Consider the following 25676-nt stretch of genomic DNA (forward strand, 5'->3'; position numbering starts at 1 on the left):
GTGTTTGTGCCGCCCACTCGTGTCGCTTAGCATAGTCATCCAGCTACCTCGGTGCAATCTTTTGGCCATAAAAACAATATTGTGAGGTGTGAGGTGTTCAGAATAAACTGGAAATGAGTGGAAATGAAGGTCATTGAGGTTAATAATTGCATAGGAGCAGAAAAACCCACAAATTCTGTGATTTTAGCTGTTTTTATGCTTTTTAAAAAAAAAATACAGATCCAAAACACAAAACCCAGAACCCAAAACACGGAAGGGTGGTTTTGGCAAAACCAATCCAGATCCAAAACACGAAGAAAGATCCAGATCCAAAACCAAAACACAAAACACGAAAAGTGGCCGGTGCACACCCCTAGTTAATAGCTGATGCAGGTGTGTGCTGGAGACTGCTGCTGGAAGTAATCAACTGGCACAGGTGGATATGCACAAAATCAGTTAGGATGCAGATCTGGACAACATTTACAAGATGCAGGCTGGAACAATGTCAAAGCAGCAATGCTGGATATGGGCTTGGTTGTGGCAAGCCAGCTACTCAGGATGCAGGTAGGAATAATGTTGTACCTGCAATGATGTATATGAACTTGCTTATGGCAGGCCAGCTACTCAGTATGCAGGTGTGAATAATGTTGTACCTGTAATGCTGTATATGAACCTGGTTGTGGCAGGCTAGCTACTCAGGATGCAGGTGGGATATTGTTGTATTTGCAATGTTGGATATGGCCTTGATTGTGGCAGGCCAGCTATTCAGGATGCAGGTGGGAATACTGTGAAATCTGCAATGCTGGAAATAGATTTGATCATGGGAGGCCAGGTACTCAGGATGCAGGTGGGAATACTGTGAAACCTGCAATGCTGAAAATGGATTTGATTATGGCAGACCAGCTACTCCAGGATGCAGGTGGGAGTTTGTAACCGAACCAGTACTTGATATAGTTGAACTGACCGGCAGATGCAGGTACATGCTGGGACTAGACACAAACTGGAGAAGACACAGAATGTAAGCTGGAGCTAGGATGTACACAGGAACAGGGCAGAATCCAGCAGGACACAGGAGAAAGACTGGCAGTGACAGGACACTGAGGGTCTGATTCAGAGCCGGACGCTCTGAAAGAGCACTCGCTCTGAATCAGGGCGTTTTTTCTTTTGTGCAGCCTTCTGGTCGCTCGCATAGCTGTGGGTGGTCACCCACAGCTATTGCGAGCGGCCAGGTGATGGTCACGACCATTGGGGCTTGCAACGAGACCCTTGTGGTAGGGTCTCGTTCCCGCAATCCCCAGTGAGCTTCTGGCTCTTAATAGAGCCAGAAGCTCACCGCTGACATCACTCGTGATGTCAGTGGGACTGCCCCCAAACGGCAGGCATTCCGTCGGGAACGCCTCCATTTGGCCAGCCACCCCCCTGCCCACCTCCAAAACGGGGCGAGCTGTCGATCAACATCGACAGCCGCCCTTTTTTGGTGTGAGACCCGGAGCGATGGAGCGCCCATCGCTAGCCGGGTCTCGCGCATGCGCATGTCGGAGCCGGCTCCAGCGTGCGCATGCTCAGTGGCCAAACATCGGCCCACTTGTGAGCGCATAGCGCTTGCGAGCGGGTCTGAATCAGGCCCTGAGTAAGGTTTACAACGGCAGGATACTGGACACAGGAACAAAGGTTAGGGAGCGAGGAACTGCACACCATGCAACGACCACGTGAACATCCACTAGGTACAAGAGCTTAGTAATATCACCAGCAGGCAGGAACATTGATGCCCAGATCAGCACAAATGCACCTCCACAACCAAGCAACAAATTGCGTCCCCCGATCTGAGACAATATCTACTGGAAGCCCATGAAACCTGAAGACATGCTGTAGGAACAGTGCAGACAACTCCTTGGCAGATGGTAACTTGACCAGAGGAAAGCAATGCACCATTTTGGGAAAAACGTTCTACGATGGTCCAGATGACCATACAATGAGAAGACACAAGAACGTCAACGATAAAGTCCATTGCAATGTGGGTCCATTGGAAGAGGACACAACAGACCTTGCGGAGTAGTCCTGAGGGTCTTATTTCTAGAACATACATCACAGGCCAGGACAAACTGACAAGTGTCTCTAGACATGGACTGCCATCACACAGATCGAGACAGAAGTTCAACCATTCTAGAAATGCCAGGATGACTCCCTGCTTTGGAGGAATGAAAGTCCTTCAAAACCACTTTATGAAGTCTCTCAGTAAGCCATCAGGTGTGCTGTTTGTCCCTAAGAGGAGCTTCAGCTTGACAAGCCCTGAGAGAATCTGCCAGGGTCCTGGTGACCGCACAATGAATCTTGGATGCTGGAATGATGGTCTCTTCAGAAGCCCTGGGAGGTTGACTGACAGAGAAGCTTCGAGACAGGGCATCCCCTTTAATACACTTGGACCCAGGTCAAACAAAATCACATAAATAAAGCGGGTGAAGAAAAGGGCCCATCGTGCCTGCCTCACATTCGACCTTTTCGCCATCTCAATGTAGGCCAGATTTTTGTTATCAGTGAGACCTGTCACCACATGGTTAGCCCCCTATAACCAATGCCTCCAGTCCTCAAAGGCCCATGTAATTGCCAAGAGCTTTCGGTTGCCCACATCAGTGTTCTTCTACCCCGAACCGAATTTCCTGGAGAAGAAAGCACAGGTTTGCAGCTTACCATTCTTGATATCTTTCTGAGAAAGGATAGCGCCCACTCCAGTCTAAGATGCGTCGACCTCTACGATGAATGGAAGCTATGGATTCAGATGCCAGAGGACAGGAGCAGACACAAAGCCGCCTTCAAAGTGTCAAAAGCTCGAATGGCTCGAGGTGACCAATTTACAACCTCAACTTTTTTTTAGTTAGTTCAACAATGGGGGATACTATGGCGGAAAAGGACTTAATGAACCTGCGATAATAATTTACAAACCCTTGAAACCGCTGAATGGCCTTCAACGTAGCGGGTTACTCCCAGTCCGGAATGGCCTTCACCTTGCCAGGATCCATGGAGAAACCCTGCGAAGAAATACAGTAGCCCAAGAATGACACCTCCTTAACATCAAATTCGCACTTTTCCAGTTTGGCATACAGGTTGTTATCCAGTAACCTTCGCAAGATTTGCCTGACATGTCTCCGATGTTCCTCCACAGACTAGAATAGATGAGGATGTCATCTAAATTAATCACTCCAAAGACTCTCATGAAATCACTTAACACCTCATTAATGAAATCTAGAAACACGGCTGGGGCGTTGGAGAGGCCAAATGGCATGAACAGGTATTCAAAATATCCTGAATGGGTGTTAAAGGCCATCCACTCCTTCCACTCATCTCCTTCTCTGATGTGAATGATGTTGTATGTGCCTCTGAGATAAATCTTAGAGAAGATGCCTCACGCAGTTGGTCAAAGAGCACCGAGATGAGCGGCAAGGGATATGCATTCTTGACTGTGATTTTGTTCAGTCCATGGAAGTCAATGCAGGGTCCGAGAGATCCGAAGAAGAAACACCCTCCCACTGGGGATTTGGACGGACGAATGAAGCCTTTATCCAGAGCCTCCTGAATATAGTCCTGCATGGCTTTATCCTTCGGAATGGACAAGGCATATAATCTGCCCTTGAGAAGTCTGATGCCGGGTAGCAAAGTGATGGGGCAGTCGAAGGGACAGTGAGGCAGCAGGACATCAGCATTTTGCTTAGAGAAAACTTTGGCTAGGTCACTATATGGAGCCACAACTGATGAATGGTTCGGGACTACTACTGGGGTCACTGTATAGGGGGGACTACTACTGGGGTCTACTACTGGGGGCACTGTATAGGAGGGGCTTCTGCTGGGGGCAATGCAGCATGGGGGGGTAGGGGAGCGCCAGACCATTACATTGCCAGGGGCGCTTTGATCCATAGATACACCCCTGCTGCCCACTGCTGTTGCTTAGCATAGTCAGCCAGCTAGCTCAGTGCAACCTTTTAGTCTACACTAGATGAAAATAATATTGTGAGCTGTGAGGTGGTCAAAATTGACTGGAAATGACTGGAAATTAATGTTATTTTGGTTAAAAATTATGTAGGAACAAAAACAGGCTCAAATTATGTTATATTTGTTGTTTTTATCCATTTTTGAAAAATATACAGATCCAGAACCAAAACACGTGAGGGCGGTTTTGGCAAAACCAAAACCAGATGATGAATTAGAACCAAAATCAAAACACGGGTGCCAGTGCACATCTCTAATATACAGTGTATAGTTGCACTAAAGGGATACTAATAAAATCTGCCTCTTCTTTGGTGATAGTTTTTCTGATAAGAATCTTACATTTTTCTAGAGTTCTGGTTGTAGGCTCTGCGATATAAGCAGTGTGACTCTGCAGTTGTCATTTGCGGAAAATGTAAAAAAAAAAAAATTAATTAAAAGTAAAAGTTTTTGATTGTTTATACAACCTGTGTGCACTGTCCCCCAGTGCACTTGATCACCTACATATAAAAGTGCTGTGCCTCGCCACACAGTGGCTCTCATTCAGAGGCGCTCGCAAGAAGCGAGCGCTCATTCTGAATGAGGGCGGCCGCTTCATTTTTGAAGTGCGGCCTCCTGGTTGTTAGGTAAGCTGTTGGTTACCACCCACAGCTTAACGACCGACCAGGTTGATGGTCACGATGGTGAACACCATCGCGACCATCAGGGCTTGCGACGAGAACCTAAGGTTGGGTCTCGGCAACCGCAAGCCCCAGGGAGCTTCCTGCTCTGAAAGAGCAGTAAACTCCCCGCTGACATCACTGATGATGTCAGTGTGGCTGCCCACAAAACGGTAGGCGTTCATTAAGGAACGCCTCTGTTTTGGAAACCACCCCCTCGGCCCGCCTACAAAACGGGGTGAGCTGTCAATCAACATCGACAGCCGCCCCTTTTGTAGAGAGCTGCGGAGCGAGAGAGTTTCTTTCTCGCTCCGGGGCTTGCGCACGCGCAGTGCGGCCACTGCGCTTGCGCAGGGCTAATTATCGACCCCGTTGCAAGCACATTGGTGCTTGCAGACCGGGTCTGAATGAGACCCAGTGTGAGCTGAGATACGAATTAAAGTAGAAAAAATATATTTTCTTCCATTGTTTGTACTATATCTGTGTGCTGTTTTCCAGTGCGTTTTTGATCACGTACATACACTATGTAGACAAAAGTGATTATACACTGACAACAAATAGATTATGTTTATTAAATAGCCCCCTTTATCCAGCACATAAGTAAGTCTTTGTATAGCTTTCCTTCAGCTTGCACATTGAAAAATGTTCTCTTTATATTACACTATGTCAGGTGTGGGGAACCTTTTTTCTGCCGAGGGCCATTTTGATATATATAACATTATTTGCAGGCCCGGTGCAGGCCATGCCCCCTCCATGTGATGTCACATGGGGGTGGGGCCACAATCATTGGTAATTTATAGCAATGGTCGGAGTATAGTGAGGATGCTCCAGGGAGCTGTAAGGGCAGCGGTGTGACTGTCTAAAGCATCTTAAGGATGCTCCAGGTGGCACTGCTGCATAAATTATGGCTGCAGGGTGCCATTGTAGACACCCTGCTAACCAGATGAGCCTAGCACAGAAAATCTCAGAGGACCAGACCAAATGACTCCGCGGGCCTTATACGCCCCCGGACCTGAGGTTCCCCATCTCTGCACTATGGCCCCGATTCAGAGCCGGATGCTCTGACCAGAGCGCTCACTCTGAATCAGGGCCCACCTCCATTAATATGGAGCATGCTCCTGGACGCTCGTATAGCTGTGGGTCACCACCCACAGCATATACGAGCGTGCAGGATGATGGTCGCGATGGTCTTGACCATCGCGACCATCGAAACTGCGAGCAAAAGCCTGCGGTTGAGTTTTTCAACCGCAAGGCCAGGAGTGATTTTGGCTCTATCAGAGCCAAAATCATTCCCACTGATATCACTAGTGATGTCAGTGGGGCCGGCTTTAGACGGTAGGCGTTCCCTTGGGAACGCCTCTGTCTGGCAGGCACGCCCCCGGCACGCCCACCAAAGGGGGCGTGCTGTCAGTCAACATCGACAGCACGCCCCCTTTGATGAGACACTCCGAGCGAAGGAAAGTCCTTCGCTCGTCGGGTCTCGCGCATGCGCACGACGGAGCTCCCTCCGTCGTGCGCATGCGCAGTGCGGACCATTGACCCACTTGCGAGCGGACAGCCGCTCACAAGTGGGTCTGAATGAGGGCCTATGTAGACAAAAGTGATTGGACACTGACAGCAAATAGATCAATGAGATTTTATTGATGTAAGTACTTTGAAGGACCACCATGTGCAGTGATTACTGCAGACACCCTTTTTGGCAAATTGTCCACAAGTTCCTGGAAAACAGCAGGCTGTGTGTTCCGTCGTTCCACCTTAACTGTGACACTGAAGAAGGTCGAGTTGGCCTAGAATGCACCCATTGCTCCAATTCATCCCAGAGGTTCTCAAAGGGGTTAAGATCTGGGCTCTGAGCTGGCCAGTCTATCCAGGTTACCAAATTTACTGCATACCAGTCTGCATCGCACTGGAAACTTGACCGGTTATATTGTTGTCCTGATAAAAACATTTGTTGGTGCCATAGAACTGCAAGTGCATGGGCCTCTTTATGAAGTGTTCTTTTCGAAACTGCCACATTAGTGGCCATTTTGAACTTGTGTGCAATGGTATGCATTTCGCTTGCGTGAGGGTGTCCAATCACTTTTGTCTTTTTGTGTATAAGCGCTGTGACTACATGCAGTGTCAGCTGAGCTGCTAATTAAAAAAGTCAAAAAAATATATTTATATTTATTCTATTGTTTATACTATGTCTGGGTGCTGTCTCCCAGTACATTGTTGTTCACGTACATATAAGCGCTGTGACTGCACACACTGTCATCTGAGTTGAGTATTTAAAAAAGTTGAAAAGAAATGTTTTCTTGTGGTAGGGTAGGGTCTTGTCCACCGCAAGCCCCAGTGAACTTCTTGCTCTAATAGAGCAGGAAGTTTACTACTGACATCACGTGTGTTTCCTTCGAGAACACCTCCATTTGTGCAGTAACCCCCCCCCGACCCGCCTAGAAAACGGGGCAAGCTGTCGATCAATATCGAAAGCCTCCCCATCTTGTAGCGAGCCCCGGAGCGAGTGATTTCTCTCTCTCTGGGGCTTGCACACACGTGTGCGCAATGGCCAGCCATTGACCCGCTTGCAAGTGCTATGCACTCGTGAGCAAGTCTGAATCAGGCCCTATGTCTGTTCGCTTCCCCCAATGCATTTTTTGTTCATGTACATATAAGCGATGTGACTGCATGCAGTGTCAGCTGAGCTGCAAATTTAAAAAGAGTCAAAAACAAATATTTTCTTCTATTGTTTGTACTACGTCTGTTTATTGTTCGATAACTCGATATGGATAGGGATCATTGAGAGGAGAGCAGCAGCGGAAACCATAAACTAGTGCTGCAGCTGCTGCCACCAATCATCATGACAAATCTGATACTAGTCCTTTAATGTCATCTACTAAAGCATACTGGCATCTGAAATAAAAAAAATCAATATTTTACAGTGGTAAAGAAAAAAAAACACTGAATATGGAGAAGGTTTAGTGCAGAAAAATATGCCATTCACCCCATACAGCGGCAAGGAAAGGCTCAGACCTTGGCCTTTATTTATGAGTGGTTGTTCTGCAACTCCTGTCAGTGAGGCATCTTCTGCCTCTCAGGAAAAGGAAAACCCTTCTCACTCAGAGTCTAGAAGAGGTGTAAAAAAATAAAAACCAGAAAAAGTGCTAAAAAAAAGTAAAACAACTAAGCCAGTCGAAATAAAGGTGTGTTCATAAACGTCACAAATCTCTGAGGAGAGTCTAAGTGTGTCCGCGTGTGCTATGTGTAAGCCTGACCTTTCTGAACTCGTAGAGAAGCCACCTTCCTCCATTTCTGCACGCTCCGCCAATGTGGGGATGAGAAGCATAAGTCAAGAAGTTGCTGACCTAGGATTTAGGATACTACGATGAGGGGGATATTTGTGTAGCTCATGTAGGTGCTAATGAGGATTTTAATGATGAGGATGTTCTTAGTGTAACTGAGGCACCAGTGGAAGCATTTCTTTTATGTGATAAGAAGGCCAATGTCATGCCTGGGCATAAGATAAAAAAAATCCACCTCTTAGGTGTAGAATTTTTTTTTTACCAAAACCAGACAACAATTCTAAGGGGAATCAGTATGAAATTCTGCCGGCCGCGGAAGCCTGACAGCACTGGAAATCCAGATCATCGCTAAGGTAAGTATAAACTAACCTAACCCCCTAACCCTAACCCTCCTTAGGGGTGCCTAACCCTAACCTCCCCCCAAGTGCCTAACCCTAACCCCCCCTTCCCCGCTGCCTAAACCTAAGTCCCCCGGGACAGCCGGCTTCCCGATTGTATACCTTCTCTTGCCATCTGTAACATTTGTAAAGCCACAGTAAGTACAGGTAGAGACTTAAACCATCTAGGAATCTCCTCCCTGCCATGTAATTTGCAGCATGTGCATGAAATGTATTTGTCAAAACCTATGCTAAAAAAGTAAAAACAAGCAATCCAGGGTCAGCTAGCTAGCTTAGTTAGTGGCTTCCATAATCCCATTATACCCACTTAACCACAGATATATGGACAAGTGTAACAGGGTAAATTAAAGTTTACAATGGCACCAACAGCAGCATCTTCTAACAAACACAAGCTCATTCAGAGGCAGGCTACTCTCTTTATCACCGGCTTCACTGGTGTCTACCATTTAGAAATTAGAAGTTGATTTGTCATTTCTGACAGCATCACAAATACTTGTTTTCTGAGAGCATTACAGCTGTGTGATTTTGAACACATCCCATGTTTTGCTCACACAATCAATTTTGAAAAATAACAGAGCCATGCAGGATATGCTGTATGTGGCCCAAAAAATGTAAGGACATTTTCAGCATTCAGCAGCTGCATGTAGAAGATTGCAGCACCTGCAAGAACAGTTTAATTTGCCCTGCCACCAGCTAAAACAAGGTAGAATTCCACTTTTTATATGCTTCAGCAGATGGAGGAACAGCAACAAGCCATCCATACAATTAGTCATGACATAGGGAAAATGTACCTTACTCCAGTGCAGTGGAGAATACTTTCCAAATTGTGCAATGTGCTGAAACCCTTCAAAGTTGTCACCTATGAAGTGAGTTCAGACACTGCCAGCTTGAGTCAAGTGATTCCCCTAATTAGACTTTTGGAAAAGCAGCTTGAGAAACTGAAGGAGGAGCTGAATTGAAGTGATTTCACTAAGTATGTCAGACTTCTAGATCAAATCCTTTATTTGCTTTGTCAGGATCCAAGGGTGGTCAGCATATTAAAATTGGATCAATACATTTTGGTGACCATGATTTCATCCTAGGTTTAAGTCGCTCATCGTGTCTTTCTTTCCAACTGGCACAGATCTGAAGAGATGCAAAGATCTGTTGTCAAGCAAGTTGTCAGCTCAAGCTGCACGTTACACGGCAATGTCTACTCCTTCAGTTTCTTCAGCAACTGCCAGGAAAAAACTCAGCTTTCCATCCCACTGGTGATGCAGATGAATCAACACAACATTTTGACATCTGGTCGGGTCTATAAGAATTGCCTAAAATTAGTGACATGGTCACATCTACTGCAACTCCATCTGAGAGGGTCACCATTTAAAGAATGGTTGAGGATTATTTTAATGACAGTGCCTAAATAGGCATGTCAAACAGTACCTTTGACTAATGGCAGGTAAAAAATACAATTTGGAGGCCCTTGCACAAACTGGCTTTGCTTTACTTAAGCTGTTCATCCTCCAGTGGTGCACTCAGAAAATGCTTTCAGCTCAGCCAGGAACCTTGTCAGCATTCAGTGTAGAAGGCTGCTTCCTCAAAATGTGGAAAAGATGATGTTCATCAAAATTAACTTCAAATTCCACGAGAAATACATTTGCTGTTAATTACATCAAAGTCCAGAAGCACCTGTAATGGTGGATTCCAATGGGGATGAATTAATATTGTGTGAAGATGATGATGTACATACTAATGATGAGGGTGAGGATGATAATGGCGATTACATCTTGCCTCTGTATAGACAGTTTGTATTTAGAGATCATTGCCAGCTGCCTATTGGTAGCTTATTTGTGGGGGTCCAAACAAACCAATCACTTGAGCCGGAAGTTGCAGTCCTTGTTGCTGAAGTGATTGGTTTGTTAATTGTCCTGTTGTCATTATCCATACAGGAGGATCCTCAGATGAGGACAAAAACCAGGGGGTTAGGGTGGCCAGGGAACCCTAGGTGAGTGACAATGACTAGGTCTCCCTAGTTTAACTCACTTGGTGGTCTTCACCAATGACCCCTCCAGTTGGGATATGAGTTTCGCTGCACCAAGTGAGCAGGTCACGGCCCTCTGGACAGGTACCTGGGAGTGGCAGGAAGACTGTAAATTATATTTTTAGAGAATTACCATTGAGAACCCTCGAAATGTATTAACACTAGGAAATGAAATGGTTACAGGAGATGACCCAGCTGCAGCCTTGCTCCTAGGAGCACTGGGAATGTAGACACAGGGGTGTACTGAGGATTGTAGAGATCCTGTCACATAATTGCACTGAGAAACCTAAGGAATGTAGTCACAGGAGTGTACTGCGGATTTGTAAGAGATCCAATCACAGACTTGCTCTGATGAACACAGGAAAGTATAACACAGGAATGCACTGACAATTTGTTAGGGGTCCAGTTGCAAGTTTTCCCTGAAGAACACAGGAAAGTGTAAACCAGGAATGCACTGAGAATTTGTTGGGGATCCAACTAGAGCTAACTAGCAATCAGCATAAAAACTGACACCTGTAACACAGGGAGGCAGCTGGAGAACTGAACAGCACAATAATAAACAACACAGGAGCTATTACATGAAGAACTGGAGTTCAGTAAGAGAACTGAAGTGACACGCTGCAAATCAGTATGGGGGCCGATACAAATAACACTGGAGGACAGCGCGAAGACTGAAGCAACACACTAAGGATTTCACATGGAGAAACATTGGTGAGTGTCACTGGAACAGCAAAGTTGAACAGCAATTTCCTGTTCCTGGAGTTAGACTAAATACCCCTTAACTGGTCATTTGATCAGAGGATCAGCTGAGTGACAACATTACCACCATTGGGAGAGACTAGTCAGGTGATATGGGCCAACAGGGCTGCACACATGCCCAGCAGCCCACAGGGAGAATACTCAGTCATCACTCACCTCCACTCCCAGTGACTGAACACCTAAGCCCAAGGATGCTGGCGCAGAGGTGAGTAGCAGCTGACCCCAGGCTGCATCCTGACACCTGTTTAATATACAACATAAGGGCAGATGGGAAGGTCCAAGGACAATTCCATCTTGCACCTCTTTTCTTTGCATTGTGCACTGTTTGGGGCATTGCTATCTTTTTACATACACAACAAACATTTTTATGTTTATTAAACTGCCATCCTGTCAGCCACTGCAGTGCCATTCTCTTTCCTAGATGTGCCATGTTGAACTGCCACGTGTTTGTGTCATCCACTTTTTAAACAGAAAAACAATGTTAATAGCCAAGGATTCAAAAGGTTTACGAGAAGTCAAATACAATGTTGAATTGCAGAGCTAGAAACTCCAAAACAACATATTTTACATGAATAAATTAAATAATATATATTATATCACAAATCATTTAGGAGGCTGAACCGCTGGCCATACTACCCCCCTCCCTCCTCCCTTTTAAATTTACTTTGGGATCCAAAGAGGCAGCAAGGCCCTACAAGAGGTCGGATCAATTGATTTATCCAACCGCTGCTTGCCGGAGCCCAGCCTAATCTATCAAACTGAAACCTTCACTCCCTCAATGAGCAAGTAAATTATTATTATTTTTTTTAATAAAAAAAACAAATGGATGAGGAGTTTGGTATGGCAAATCCATACCTTAGCAAATCGTGATGAACTGGCTGCATAATGAGCTGATAAGTGGTGCATATGCTCCATTGTCCAATTGGAGTGACCTTCAGTAAAGGCAATTTGATCTCCTGGTGAAGCACCACTGAAAGATTTGCTGGTATAAGTATGCAAATAAATTAGTTTTTTTTTTATATAATAAAATACCAGCACTCCTATTATTACATAGATAACATGAAATAAAGCAAAATGTAGTTTATATAATCCCATAACCAATAAAAGAACACACATTAGAAAGAATAATGAATAATGTCAATGTTTAAGTGAAATAGTGTTGGGACAGGACACAAGCAGATAAAGCTGGATAACCATACAGTACTTTTTGCCCTAATATTTTTTTTGGCTGGTCCTATTAGAGCTGCAGAAATATTGCACTTGTATGTCATGTTCTTCTCTGCCCTCCTCGCGCAGACAGTGTGTTTGTAAAGAGTCCCGTGGAATTCTGTAAGAGCCTATAATAAAAAATCCACGTGCACCAATCAACCCACATTCAGCCAATTGCTTTATGTATTATACTGTATAATTATATCGTAATGCTACATAATCATGCATAGCAGGCCGGAATGACCATATGGCACTTCTGACAAATGCCAGAAGGGCCAATAACCTGATGGGCCAGTCTGACCCGAAAGGTTGATGAAGCAGCTCCAGCTCCCAGAGCTCTGCTCGGTTGGCATGCAGAAAGACGGAGGTGTGCCACATGGCCACACCCTTGTGACTCAGGACACACCTGGTGAGGCATGGTCCTGCCCCTTTCCGTGCACACAGAGGGATAGTGGGGCTGGCCCTGCCTGCTTTACTAATATGTTGCATTTGGATTTCAACCATTGGCTAGGTGTAAACAGCAGCAGGACAACCTGCAGTCAGAAACATCCACATGAGTCTGAACCACATCCTTCCTTATATGGACCTCTTGGAGTAGATCATTTCATTTTGTTTTGTAATTTCTAAAAAAAATTTAAATACATAATTTGTTAAATAAATATTATTTATTTGTTCACATGTGGCTGTTTCTTACTTGAGATAAAAATAATTAATATTTTTTTCAAGTGAAGGCAATGCACAATGTTGTAAGGTCAGAGAGTTAAACTGGATGCAGTCAGGAAGCAGACGGTTGACATGCCGACCGGCGGCTTCCCAACTGTCTAATTCCGGCAAGGTACTAATGACAGGCATCGAAAACCCGACGTCTGTCAATAGACCTACGCCGGGAGCCCGGCGCCCGGCAAACCAAATGAAGGTAAGCTGGGCGCTGTGCGAGGACAGCCGCAGGGGTGGGAGGGTTAGGTTTTAGGGCTACCGTGGGGACTTAGGGTTAGGCACCCCCTGGGAGGGTTAGGGTTAGGCTAGGGGAAGGGGGGGTTAGGGTTAGGCACCCCCCTGGGAGACTTAGGGTTAGGCTGCGGGGAAGGGGGGGTTAGGTTTAGGCATTTAGAGAGTGGTTAGGGTTAGGCACTTGGGGGGGAGATTAGGGTTAGGCACTCCTAAGGGAGGGTTAGGGGGGGGAGTAAGGTTAGTGATACTTATCTTAATTAACTACATACTGATTCCAGTTAAATATATACATCTGATGGCAATAGAACAAATGTAACCAATATAACATACATATGCAGGTAGGATGGTGAAAGCGCGCTACTCGAGTGAGGGTGCAAAATGAGGTGGGCTGGTGTTGCGGTTTAAGACACTGGTGGTATCCCCAATATCACATAAGAAATGTGATCGATATAATGTTGTGTCTTATTTTGTAGCGCAACAGAATATATGTTACTGAGATGATGTAAAAAAATAATTGTCAGAATATAACATACATGTCTCAAATATTTGTATAATTTTTCGTAGCTGTAGTAATCTCACAATTCTAAGCACATTAATGTTCTAAACCCACAAATGTAATGTTTATAGCTAATAATGCTTTGATATTAGTGGTTTATGAGGATCAATGTACGGTAATACATGTTGGTGCTAAAACTTTCATAATGGAATTTCTCGACAAATAAAAGTGAAGTGGTTAAAACATACTGAGTAGACCATAAATTCCCAGTGTAATGTAGAAGGTGTAATATTCTTTAATTGGTCTGGAATAGCTGTTTATGGAGTGATGAACCTAATGTAGGCATTGGGCGCACTTGCGTATAGAGCTGTCCGTAAAGTGGTGTATCTGTGAGCAATTCTGCCTTCGCTGAGTGTGGTGTTCTGCATGTTTTCATATATACACAGTCTTTGGAATCGGTGTAAATGTGTTGCATACAGTATGTTGTCCAGGCAAAGTGGCCCACTTGTAAAAAAAAATCAAATAATACCACCATCTGATGAAGGAGGTACTTCAAGACATCTCCAATATGACTAAAGTATTCATGCTATGCAGCTCTATGACATCTAGTATAGATGTGATAAGCAGCAATAATAGATGTATCTTTGTGCAGAGTTAAGTAAGTTCTTGATACATCTCCCCTTACTGTAGATCTGTTTTGTTTATTTTCACTGTAGACAAAACTAAAGAACAAGTCTTGTCTCTAAACAGGATCTAAACACGTCTAAACATATCTCTTGTCAGTAACATAATGCATAATCTTAAACCGTAAATTGTTTCTTACTTCTAAAAGTAACTGTATCCTATGTGTAACATCAGCCATATTGGTCGCAGACTAAAATGTTTGAGTGCTAGTGAAATTAAGCTGGGTACACACTATACAATGTATCGTAAGAAATATAGTTTAGACACAGGGCCTGATTCAGACCCGCTCGCGAGAGCATAGCGCTCGCAAGTAGGTCGATGGTTGGGCAGTGCGCATGCACGGCGTGCGCGAACCCCGGAGCGAGTGAGAATTTCACTCGCTTGGGGCTCGCAGCAAAGCGGGGCGGCTGTCAATGTTGATCGACAGCTCGCCCCGTTTTGTAGGCGGGTTGGGGGTGGCTGCACAAGCGGAGGCGTTCACGAAGGAACACCTGCCGTTTGTGGGCGGCCCTACTGACGTCATTCATGATGTCAGTAGTGAACTTCCTGTATCGTCGCAAGCCTGATGGTCGCGATAATCGCGACCATCGCCAGGCCGCCCACACAAGCTGTGGGTGGTCACCCACAGCTTTGTGAGCACCTGGAGGCGGATTTTTTTTTAATTTTTATTCCGTCCTGATTCAGAGCGAGCGCTCGCAAATAGTGAGTGCCTCTGAATCAAGACCACAGTTCGGAACAATATATTGTACTAATCATATAGTGTGTACACCCAATCCATCGTTCCCAATAATCGTTCAGCGCAACGTCAAATCTGCTGTCCTGCACAGCAGCAGGTATGATGCAATGACGCTGTGCTGTTACATGTAGCATCTAACAATACATTGCGCCATCGTACGCCGGTTCGTGCAGTGTGTAAGGAGAGCGCGATGTATAGTTACATTGCTCATCGCATAGCTGGTTCACAAGAGCCGTATTAAGGGGGGGGCAAAGGGGTCAAGTAACCCCGGGCCCCCCTGGACCTGTGGAAAACTTTGTGGTCGGATCCAGCACTCCCACTGCTGTGTGTTGAGCAGTACTCTATGCACTGTATGCAATATACAGGGCCTGATTCAGACCCGCTCGCTAGCAAGTGGCCGCTCGTTGCAGACGATGTTCGCTAATGTGCGCATGCGTGTAGTTTTAAGGGAGCGTGCGCAAACTAGTACGAGCGATCGGAATGTGTTCGCTCGCCCTGCCAAGACAGCCCAGTGTTATGAGTGACAGGAGAGGCCATTTGTGGGTGGTAACAGGGGCAGGTAAGTAGTAACGGGGGAGTGGAGTAGCGGACGCAGGCGTGAAAGAGTGTTTCAACGCCGTTTCAGAGGCGTGCATAATTAACAGGCAGCGTCATAGTACACGTCACCTGGTTGATTTTTACACTGATCTGCTTGCAGTGCTAGCAGTAGGGTACAGTCAACCGCACGCGCTGCTGTCTGATCCGATGGTTCCCGAAGTACCGAGGTTGTATATACTTCCTGAAGATGATGTACGCTAGTGGGCGGCTAAAGACAGGCTGGTGGGCGTCTATAAACACAAGTTGAACGCTCGCCAAGACATAGTGGGCGTGGTTATGCCTTGCCGAGCGAGTGCCTGCCTTGACGTCACTTCGCTGAATTTCCATAAGCTGGGAGCGAGGGGCCACATCTTGCGAGCGGGTCTGAACAAAATACATAGAGAGAGAGAGAGAGAGAGAGAGAGAGGGAAAAAAATAAAAATAAATATGAATTCATCTGCCTACCTCTGTAATAGGGCCCCCTTGTCTGAAGTGCCCCAGGCCCAGCCTTAATCCGACCCTGTGGGTCACACCATCGTATGGTGTGTATCTAGCTTAAGACTGTAAGCTCCAACTGGACAGGCGCGGATTTGAATGTACCTTAAGTTTTAGATAAATAATAACAAATAAAAGTTACCAATGTGAGAATGTATTAAATTCAATATCCAACTTCTTTAGAGAATGAATGAATGAATCTATTTGGCATGATAAGCAGTTGGAATGCAGATACAGCATAAAAACTTCACTAGACAATTTAGAAGCAGAGAATGACCTGACGATTGTCCTCAGTGAACCATGGAAAGGTACACTTAAAAAGTATTACCCTGCAGCAATTCCCTTGACACCTGTGATTTAGCCTAAATGATGCTGTTGGGTTTGCGGACCAGAGAATGTAAGAAGAGAAATTAGTAGTTAGAACTCATGTTTGATGTTTTGTCTTGTCAGAAAATCTCCTAAATGTGGCTTTCGCCATTGTGGTGTTTTTTAATGATGAATTACGTCTTAAAGGTCACATTATGTCCACAGACCACACACCTGGCTGCACCTGAAATCCGCTTTAAATGTAGGATCAATGCAGAGGCTTTTCTAATAAAAACAGTGGAAGAAGGAAACACAAAGGAGATTAAAGCACTAGCTGCATATAGTAATTAGTAAATTAGCAGTCCAGCTAGCAATAAAAAGTGGGAATTACTAAGACAAAAGAAAAAGTAAACACACTGACAGAGCTCTAAGATAAAAAAAAAAATACCAAACTGACCCAGGTCAAGCTTCCAATTTTGTGACTACAATAAAGTGGAGGAGATGAACAACTGGCTAGTTCCTATGGTATGGGTTCATTTCTGAGACACTAATGTGCATGCTAAAGGGGGACATTTTTCTTTTGACTATTTTGACTAATACTATCAAGTTATTGCCTTTCACTGCGTTGAATGCTGCAATAAAAAAAAATAAAAAAAATATATATAATAAATTAGTGGCAAGAATCACATAGACCGGGTAAAATCCAACAGACGTTTATTTTCTCACCACAGGCAGGTATACAGGACAGTGCAGTGTTCATAGGCAAGATGTTACAGGCTGGATCGATGTTCAACTGCTGTTCCACGTTTAAACCAGTGAAATCCTGCTGTTCCTGCCACACTATATATATATTTCCCTACTTTTGGAACAGCATTTCAGAGATATTGTAAAAGCAACATCTATGAGCGTAACGGTAAAATTCCCACATCGGCGCGGGGGACTGGCTACTGGTCTACTCTATAGACTTTGGGCGCACTCTAGTGCCCAGAGTCTATAACTCCGGCTCTAGCCGCGCACAGCTTGGTGCGCTGCCGGCCGCCGGACAGAGAGGAGGGGGCCCGTGTCGGAGGCTGCACACAGGCCCCCTCCTCTTTAGAAATGCCCCTGCGTATACTACTACATCTGAGAGGCGTGTCATAAAATTGATATACATACAAGTGTAAATGAGCCCCAAAGCAGTTAGTAATATTGAATTGGAGATGAAAACAGACTGATACTTCTCAGAAAATAGGGATCATTGTGCCTTATAACAAATGCAGGGACATGATACTAATGATTCCATTTGAACGTATAAATCTCTGGTGTTTTTTGTATATAACAGCTTCATAGTGGTGGTAAGGTGCAGTCAGGGAGATTGCTAGACTTTTCAGGGAGACAGGAGAATGCTACTATTTCAGGGAATTTTTTCACTTGTGAATTCAGGAATTTACTAAGCACCCAATTTAGTCGGGTGCGTGTTGCCCGATGGTGCATTTGGTCATAGTTGTGAAGCGTATTAATTGCACGATATAACTTACACAGCCGTCTATATTTGACTGTTGTAATCGGTACATTTTGGTCTAATGCGGCCGCTTTAGAAACAATACGGCCGGTTATGTCAATGCATTTTCATTGGTTGGAAGTCACGGTGGGAGAGATATGCCTTGGGCATATAAAAATGCCCCAAACCGCCCGGACCTCGTGGTTTGAGTTAGAGGAGCAGGGAGAGGGCAGTGGTTGGTGAGTGTTGAAGTTTTTGGGTGGGTTTTGGAGTTGGCGCAGTGATTTCTGAGTGTAGTATTGTATTGAGAGTAATCTAGTGTCTTTTGGTCATTTTACAGTGTGTCTTTTTTTTTTTTGTCCTCTGTCAGTTTTTATTCAGTCTATTGAAGTGGCGGCTCCAGGGGTGGGGCTGTAGTGCAGTCCAAAATTCAAACAGGGAAGCCACACCAACTGCCAGTGAGTCCCAGCCATCTATGTTTGGCAGCATTTGAAATGGCAGTTGGTGTGGTTCCCCTATTTGAATTTTGGACTGTGCTGCAACCACACCTCTGGAGCCGCCACTTGTCTATTGTCTTTATTTGTGTGTGCTGGGAGTAGAAGAGTCTGTTTGTCTGTCTTTCTTTTTCAATGTTATTTGTTAAGTGTGTGATGTCAGGGCCAGAGGGTAGTCAGGCGGAGGAGGTGGGTGGGCAGGATATGCAGTCCTCAGAGGCAGAGAGTGTGGGGGAGGATATGCCCCGCACCAGGACTAGGACAGGCTGCAATGTCCATTTTTCTTTTGCAGAGAATATGGCCCTAGTGACTGAGATTATGCAGCACCACAGACAGTTGTTTGGCCGGGAAGCTGCATGGGTCAGCTCTAGGCGTAAAAACGCCAAATGGGAGAAGGTGGTGGCGTCTGTCAATGCAGAGGGTCCTGTGTGGTGTACCATGGACATCTGCAAAAAATGTCTCTCAGAAATCGAGAGGAGGGTTAAGCAGAAGATGTCTGATGAGGCCAAGTCTGCTGGTGGTAGAGGTGGTGGTTCCCCCTATATTGCCATCTACCTGGAATATGAAGAGCCACTGAAGGCCTTGATCCTGCCAGAAATTGTGCGGAGGATACATGTGTGGGACACTGATCGTACGATGCAGCCTGGTAATTATTTACATTAAATTTATCACTACAAATATTATTCACTGGTATTTTTTTTTAGAGATGAGCGGGTTCGGATCTCAGAGATCTGAACCCACCCGAATTTAGCAGATCCGAGTCGGATCCAAGCAGGCTCGGGGTTTCCCGCCTGACTCTGATCTCAAAACTGAGGCAAAACCATAGAGTCGGAAATCTCACGGTTCGCGAGCTTACGTCTCTATGATCAGTGTAATATATAGGGACCACGCAGCGGACGCCATTTCACTCCGGCTGTGGAGACTGAACAGGGAGGGTGGGTAGTGTAGGGCTGGGAGAGGTGCTGGTGCTCCTGCTCGTGTGCTGTCTGCTGTTTCCTGGGCAGGTGCACTGATCCATTCTGGGCTGGTGCTGTCTACTGTGCTGTCTGCTGTGTCCTGGGCTGGTGCTGCTGATCCACTCTGGGCTGGTGCTGTGCTGTCTGCTGTGTCCATCTGGGCTAGTGCAGATACATCTGGGCTGGTGCTGCGTCCATCTGTGCCCAAGTTCTGGACTAAAAAAAAAAAAATATATTGTCAAAAAAACCCAATAAAAGTGTCTTTTTGTGTAATATTTTTCTGTGTGCGTTAGGCTTAACCGCACAAGAACCAGCCAGCAACGCAAGTTGCAACCTAGTGCTGCCCAACTCCAGTCATCATCAATCGGTGCTCTGGGCCCAAGTTCTGGACCTGAAAAAATATAAAAATATATTTTTTTGTATAATATTTGTCTGTGTGCTCATGACTGCATGTGTGTGAATTTTATAGCCGCACCTTGGCTACACTATTGGTGCTTGTGATACTGCTTCAGGACCGCAGAAAATATGGAGGGCTGTCACATGACAGGAGAGCCAGTTCAAGAAACACATGTTGTAGCTGTCGCCAGCAGTGCAAGGCTGTCAACTTCCTCATCCTCTATGAAGGCCCATGCCCCAGGGCTTAAGTCACACCATCGATATGGTAAAGCAAGTTTTACTGACGTTAAGAAAAAAAAATTTAAGGAAATTTGCCTTTAGATAAACAAAAATTTGGCAATATGCCATTCACTACACAAAGTGGCAAGGAGAGGATAAGGCCTTGGCCTTTCTTTATGAAGACTTCTGATTCTGATAGCCCTTCTGCTTGTAGTAGTAGTGGTGGTGGTGGTGGTCCAATTAAAAATTTGAAAGTTGTTAAGACAGCTCCGGAAAAACCAACTGTGTACCCTGAGAAATCTAAATCACAAATCCCCAAGGAGAGTGCAAGTGTGTCCACAATTGCCATGTGTGAGCCAGACCTAAATACTAGTGTACTGGAGATTCCTCCAAGTTCAAACATTTGTGTGCCCTCTGTAAATGTGCGGAAGGGCAGTCAACATCTTGCAGATGTAGTCATTGAGGGTGCTTCTGTGGAATTGCACATGGAGGAGGAGGATATTTTGGTAGTTGAAGGCGCTAAGAATGATGAGGATGTTGATGTCGAAGATGTTGGTAATGAGGATGTTGATGCTGAGGATGTCCTTTGTGTAAGTAAGGCAACAGCTATTGCCATGGATTGAAAAAGCCAAAGCCCATTGTTGTCATGCTGGGGTAAAAGACAAAAAAATCCACTTCTCACGTGTGGAATTATTTCTACCCCAATCCAGACAACAGTTATCAAGCCATATGTAACCGTTGCCTAGCAAGAGTGAGAAGAGGGAGGGACCTAAACCACCTAGGAACCTCCTCCTTGTTAGGTCACTTGGAGGGCATTCATCAAATATCAAAGTTTATGTCGCCAAGTTCCAAAAAAATAAAAACTTAAGTCCAGTGTCACCTACCTACTCCCTCTCTGTGGGATCCAAGCACCTTCGATCTCCAACACCAACACCTGTATCATCAACATCCTCATTCATCATCGGGAGTAGTCCTGCTGCATCCAATGTTGTTATTGGAAGCATGATTGACTCCTCTCCTATCTGTGATTCCTAAGAAGCATCCTTGATGACTACGCCTGTTGCTGCTGCTGTTGCTGTCAGTGGATCTTCATCCCAGAAGGGGACCAGGAGGAATACTACTTGTAGTATATCCTCCAAAAAACAATTAACTGTCAAACAATTGTTTGCAAGGGCAAACAAGTATGAGAGCATTCACACAGTTGCACAGTGGATTACTGACGCCATAACAGCTATGCTGGTATTAGATGTGCATCCAGTATCCGCCATTACCGCAGTGGGGTTTCAACAGTTAATCGAGGTCCTGTGTCCTCGCTACCGGATCCCTTCTAGATTCCACTTTGCTAGAACAACAATTCCAAGTCTGTACAAGGACATTAAAAATTACCTTATTAATGTCCTCAGAAATGCCGTTGTACCCACTGTCCACTTGACCACTGATATGTGGACAAGTGGGACAGGGTAAACTAAGAATTACAGGACTGTGACAGCCCACTGGGTAGGTGTATTGCCTACAACACCAACAGCAGCAGCAGCATCTACCAAAAGACAGCTGACAGAGGCAGGCTACTCTTTGTATAACTGGTTTCACTAAGAGGCATACCGCTGATAACCTCTTAGAAAAACTCAGGAAAATCATTGCTAAATGGCTTACCCCACTTGGACTCTCCTCGGGATTTGTGATTTTGGACAATGCCACCAATATTGTGAGAGCATTACATCTGGGTGAATTCCAACACATCCCATGTTTTGCTCACACAATTAATTTGGTGGTGCAACATTTTTTAAAAAAATGACAGGGGCATGCAGGAGATGCTCTCCGTGGCCCGCAATATATCCGGACATTTTAGACATTCTGCAAACGCTTGTCAAAGATTGCATGACCAGCAGGTACTGTTAACTTTGCCCTGCCATCAGCTGAAGCAAGAGGTATTAACTCGGTGGAATTCTACCCTCTCTATGCTTCAGCGGATGGAGGAATAGCAAAAGGCCATCAAGGGCTATACAACAGCCTATGCACCTTACTCAAACGCAGTGGAGAATAATTTCTGTGTTGTGCAAGGTTCTCAAACCCTTTGAACTTGCCACACGTGAAGTTATTTCAGACACTGCCAGCTTCAGTCAGGTCATTCCCCTCATCAGACTTTTGCAAAAACAGCTGGAGAAACTGAAGGAGGATGTGAAATGGAGCGATTGCGCAAAGTATGTTGGACTGGTGGATCAAGCCCTTGATTCACTTCACCAGGATCCAAGAGTCATCAATCTATTGAAATCTGAAGAATATATTTTGGCGACCATTCTGGCTCCTAGGTTTAAATCCTACCTTGTGAGTTTTTTTCCAACAGACCGAAATCTAAAACTGTGCAAAGAGATGTTGGTAAAAAAATTGTCAGCTGCAGCCGCATGTGAAATTTCATCATCTCCTCCTTCAGTTTCTGGAGCTGCCAGGAAAAGACTCAATTTTCCTTACAGAATGCCTGCTGGTCATGCAGATCATTCACCAAAAAAATTACATCTGGTTGGGCCTGAGAGAACTGCCTACTAGTGACATGTCTTCTACCGTGACTATGTGAAATACGGTCTCCATTCACAGAATGGTGGAGGACTATTTCAGAGATAACATCTTAATAGGCATGTCAGATAGTCCCTTTCAGTACTGGCAGGAAATAGAGGCAATTTGGAGGCCCATACACAAACTGGCTTTGCATTACTTAAGTTGCCCAACCTCAAGTGTGTACTCCAAAAGAGTTTTCAGTGCAGCTGGCAACATTGTCAGTGATCAGCATAGGAGGTTACTTCCTCAAAATTTGGAAAAGATGATGTTCATTAAAATTAATTACAAATTCCACGAGGAAGACCTCTACCAACAATTAAATGAAAAAATTACAGAGGCGCCTATGGTGGTTTCCAGCGGGGACAAATTAATATTGTGTGAAGAAGAGGATGTACACACTGATGGGGATGACGAGGACGATGACAACCAATTAATTTCTTTTTATTAATTATTCAGCCAGGGGCTGCACCCAATTAATTGTTTTTTACTTTTTGAATTAAATTATTATTAATTATTCAGTGTGGGGCTGCACCAATGAATTATTTTTTAATTAATTTATTATCAATTCAATTAATTTCTTTTTATTAATTATTCAGCCAGGGTATGCACCCAATGAATTGATTTTTTACTTTTTTAATTAAATTATTAATTATTCAGCCTGGGGCTGCACCAATTAATTGTTTTTTAATTAATTTATCAATTTTACAGCCAGGGGCTGCACCAACTATCAACTATCAATTCTTCAATCCTCAAGGCTGTCCCAACCATCATCTTTGCACAGTCCTCAACTCTATTAATAATTATATCAATCAGTTTTGAGCCAGCAAGCTGGCTCAAAACCTTTTGGCCCTTTAACTAGATGAAAAAAATCAATATTGTGAGCTGCGAGGTGGTCAAAATTAACTGGAAACGAGTGGTAATAAATGTTATTGAGGTTATTAATACTGTATGAACAAAAAAAGGCCCATTTTATGTGATTTTAGCTGTTTTTTTAATATTTTTTTAAAAATCCAGATCCAAAACCAATACACAAAAACAAAACACGGTGAGGTTATGGCAAAACCAATCCAGATCCAAAACCAGGGGAGATCCAGAGCCAAAACCAAAACACGGGGGTCGGCGCACATCTCTAGTTTTTTTTTTTTTTGTTTATAAAAAAACAAAGGGTGTTTAATAGAATAATCTATGCCTTTATGTTCAGTATGCCATAAACAGGCTGTGGTTATAATCCTGATCTTATCTAAATTTTAATTTATGTGTTTTATGTGTGGTTTATTTGCATATGTATCAAGGTTTGGGGTTATGTTAAATATGTAGATACTGCATTGTGGACATAATTTTATGTCTGTAAATTTAGTAAAAAAAGGAAAATGCTGCAGTTTGCACAATAAACTCTGCAGAAATAATACAATCCACCTTGCAGTGCCCAGTATTGTCAATGGGGAATACAATATGAACCCTATTTTCTTACTTCCAATACGCATAGCTATTACTTGTTCAATGAGTTTTACTTTTGAATCTGGAGTTAATGTTTAAAATATGTCTGTATTTTGTAAGACAAATCTTCAAATCTCCAGTTGGGTAGCATGTTTTTCATAAAAATCTTTTTTTTTTTTTTGTTTACCAAACAGTCCAGCATTCACACACAGTGAAATCTAGTTTGCACCAAAACATTAAACTCTTTATGTAAATGACTTGCATGCTGGCACTTGTTGTTCCACAGCAACTGAATAAGCACTGTTTATGAAGTGAACAATTTCAAAAACAGACTAATATTTTACAGTACAGCAAACTAATTGATCGGTTTCTTTTAATGTAAAAGCCTTTTTGCTTGGGGCCCTAGTCCTTTTATGGCATTCAGTTTGTATGTGGTCGTGCAGCCTAAAGCTGACCACACATCTAAAGATTATCTGTCCAACCAGCCAACTTGTTGATTGGTTGGAATGAAAATGTGGTAAGGATGAAAGCAAATGACAATCAGCAATTTGCTCCCAAACGCCAGAAAATGGACATAAACTGGTGTTTGAACAAATTGTTTAGATCAAACATTTAACAAACTTGTCTGATGACCATTTTCATCTGTTTTATGGCATTTAGGAGCAAATTGCTGATCAACAGTTACTCCCATCCGTTACCAGATTTTCATTCCAACCAATCAACTAGTTGGCTGGTTGGATGTAAGTTGCTCTAGTGTGTGGCCAGCTTAAGTCTTTTGGCTAATAAGTTGGTAGAGAGTTATAAATACGGGGGGCTAAAGTGTAAACCAATCAGTATTGGAATGTAATTTTGGTGTGGTGTGAAAGTTTTTTTTTTTGGCAAAGGGCATTAGTTTTCACCTTTAAAATAAATGATTACTTAATACAATATGTCACCCCAATGTTTATGATAAACATTTTCTGGAACAAGATTATACCTGCAATATGATTCATCAAAAATAGAGCATGCAGACACATTACTGTGTGTAATATGTGAGATAGAATAAATAACAACGTGAATGACTAGATTTTAAAATATAAAAATATATTTTATTTATATTGTTATACTAATCAAAAACTTTACAATAAACAAAGTTTGCATGTGCATTGTTTAACATCAGTTAATAAAAACATATGTCATTACAGCCAAAAAGACTACCACACAGAGGCCTGCATGCCCACAAGAATATGACAAGGATAAGGAAAGACCTGGTAACTTAAGTTGTGCAGAAATCAACAATTGTATAAATGAACATACATATTGCAGCATGTCACAAAAATACAAATGTTTCAAAATACAGGCCCTTCTTTGGGATCTAGAATTCCACAACGACCAGCAAGAACATCACCAGCAAGGGCCCGACAGTCAGTGCTTGATGATGTAGTGGCTGAGCCACTCCACTCCCTGCAGCGTCTTGGTGAGTCTGTTTGATGAATTTAAACACATTATTTGCGATCACACACACACACACACTACCAATACGGACCATAATTCTCATGTTAGCTTAGCAAAATGCAGCTAGTACAGCAATGACAATTTCAAATAGAGACCAAACTCTGAGAGCAAATATGCACA

General features: G+C 44.0%; 1 long non-coding RNA gene across 1 annotated transcript; it reads left to right on the top strand.

The window, feature by feature from the left end:
- Positions 1-473: 473 nt before the first annotated feature.
- Positions 474-25464, top strand: LOC148507847 (uncharacterized). Its single transcript, XR_015869659.1, has 3 exons — positions 474-543; positions 25247-25312; positions 25402-25464. It is a non-coding gene; the product is annotated as an uncharacterized LOC148507847 (long non-coding RNA).
- The last annotated feature ends 212 nt before the right edge of the window (positions 25465-25676 follow it).

Source organism: Taudactylus pleione, unplaced genomic scaffold (assembly GCF_031769625.1).
Source record: "Taudactylus pleione unplaced genomic scaffold, aTauple2 ptg000381l, whole genome shotgun sequence".
In the NCBI taxonomy this organism is placed as follows: Eukaryota; Metazoa; Chordata; class Amphibia; order Anura; family Myobatrachidae; genus Taudactylus; species Taudactylus pleione.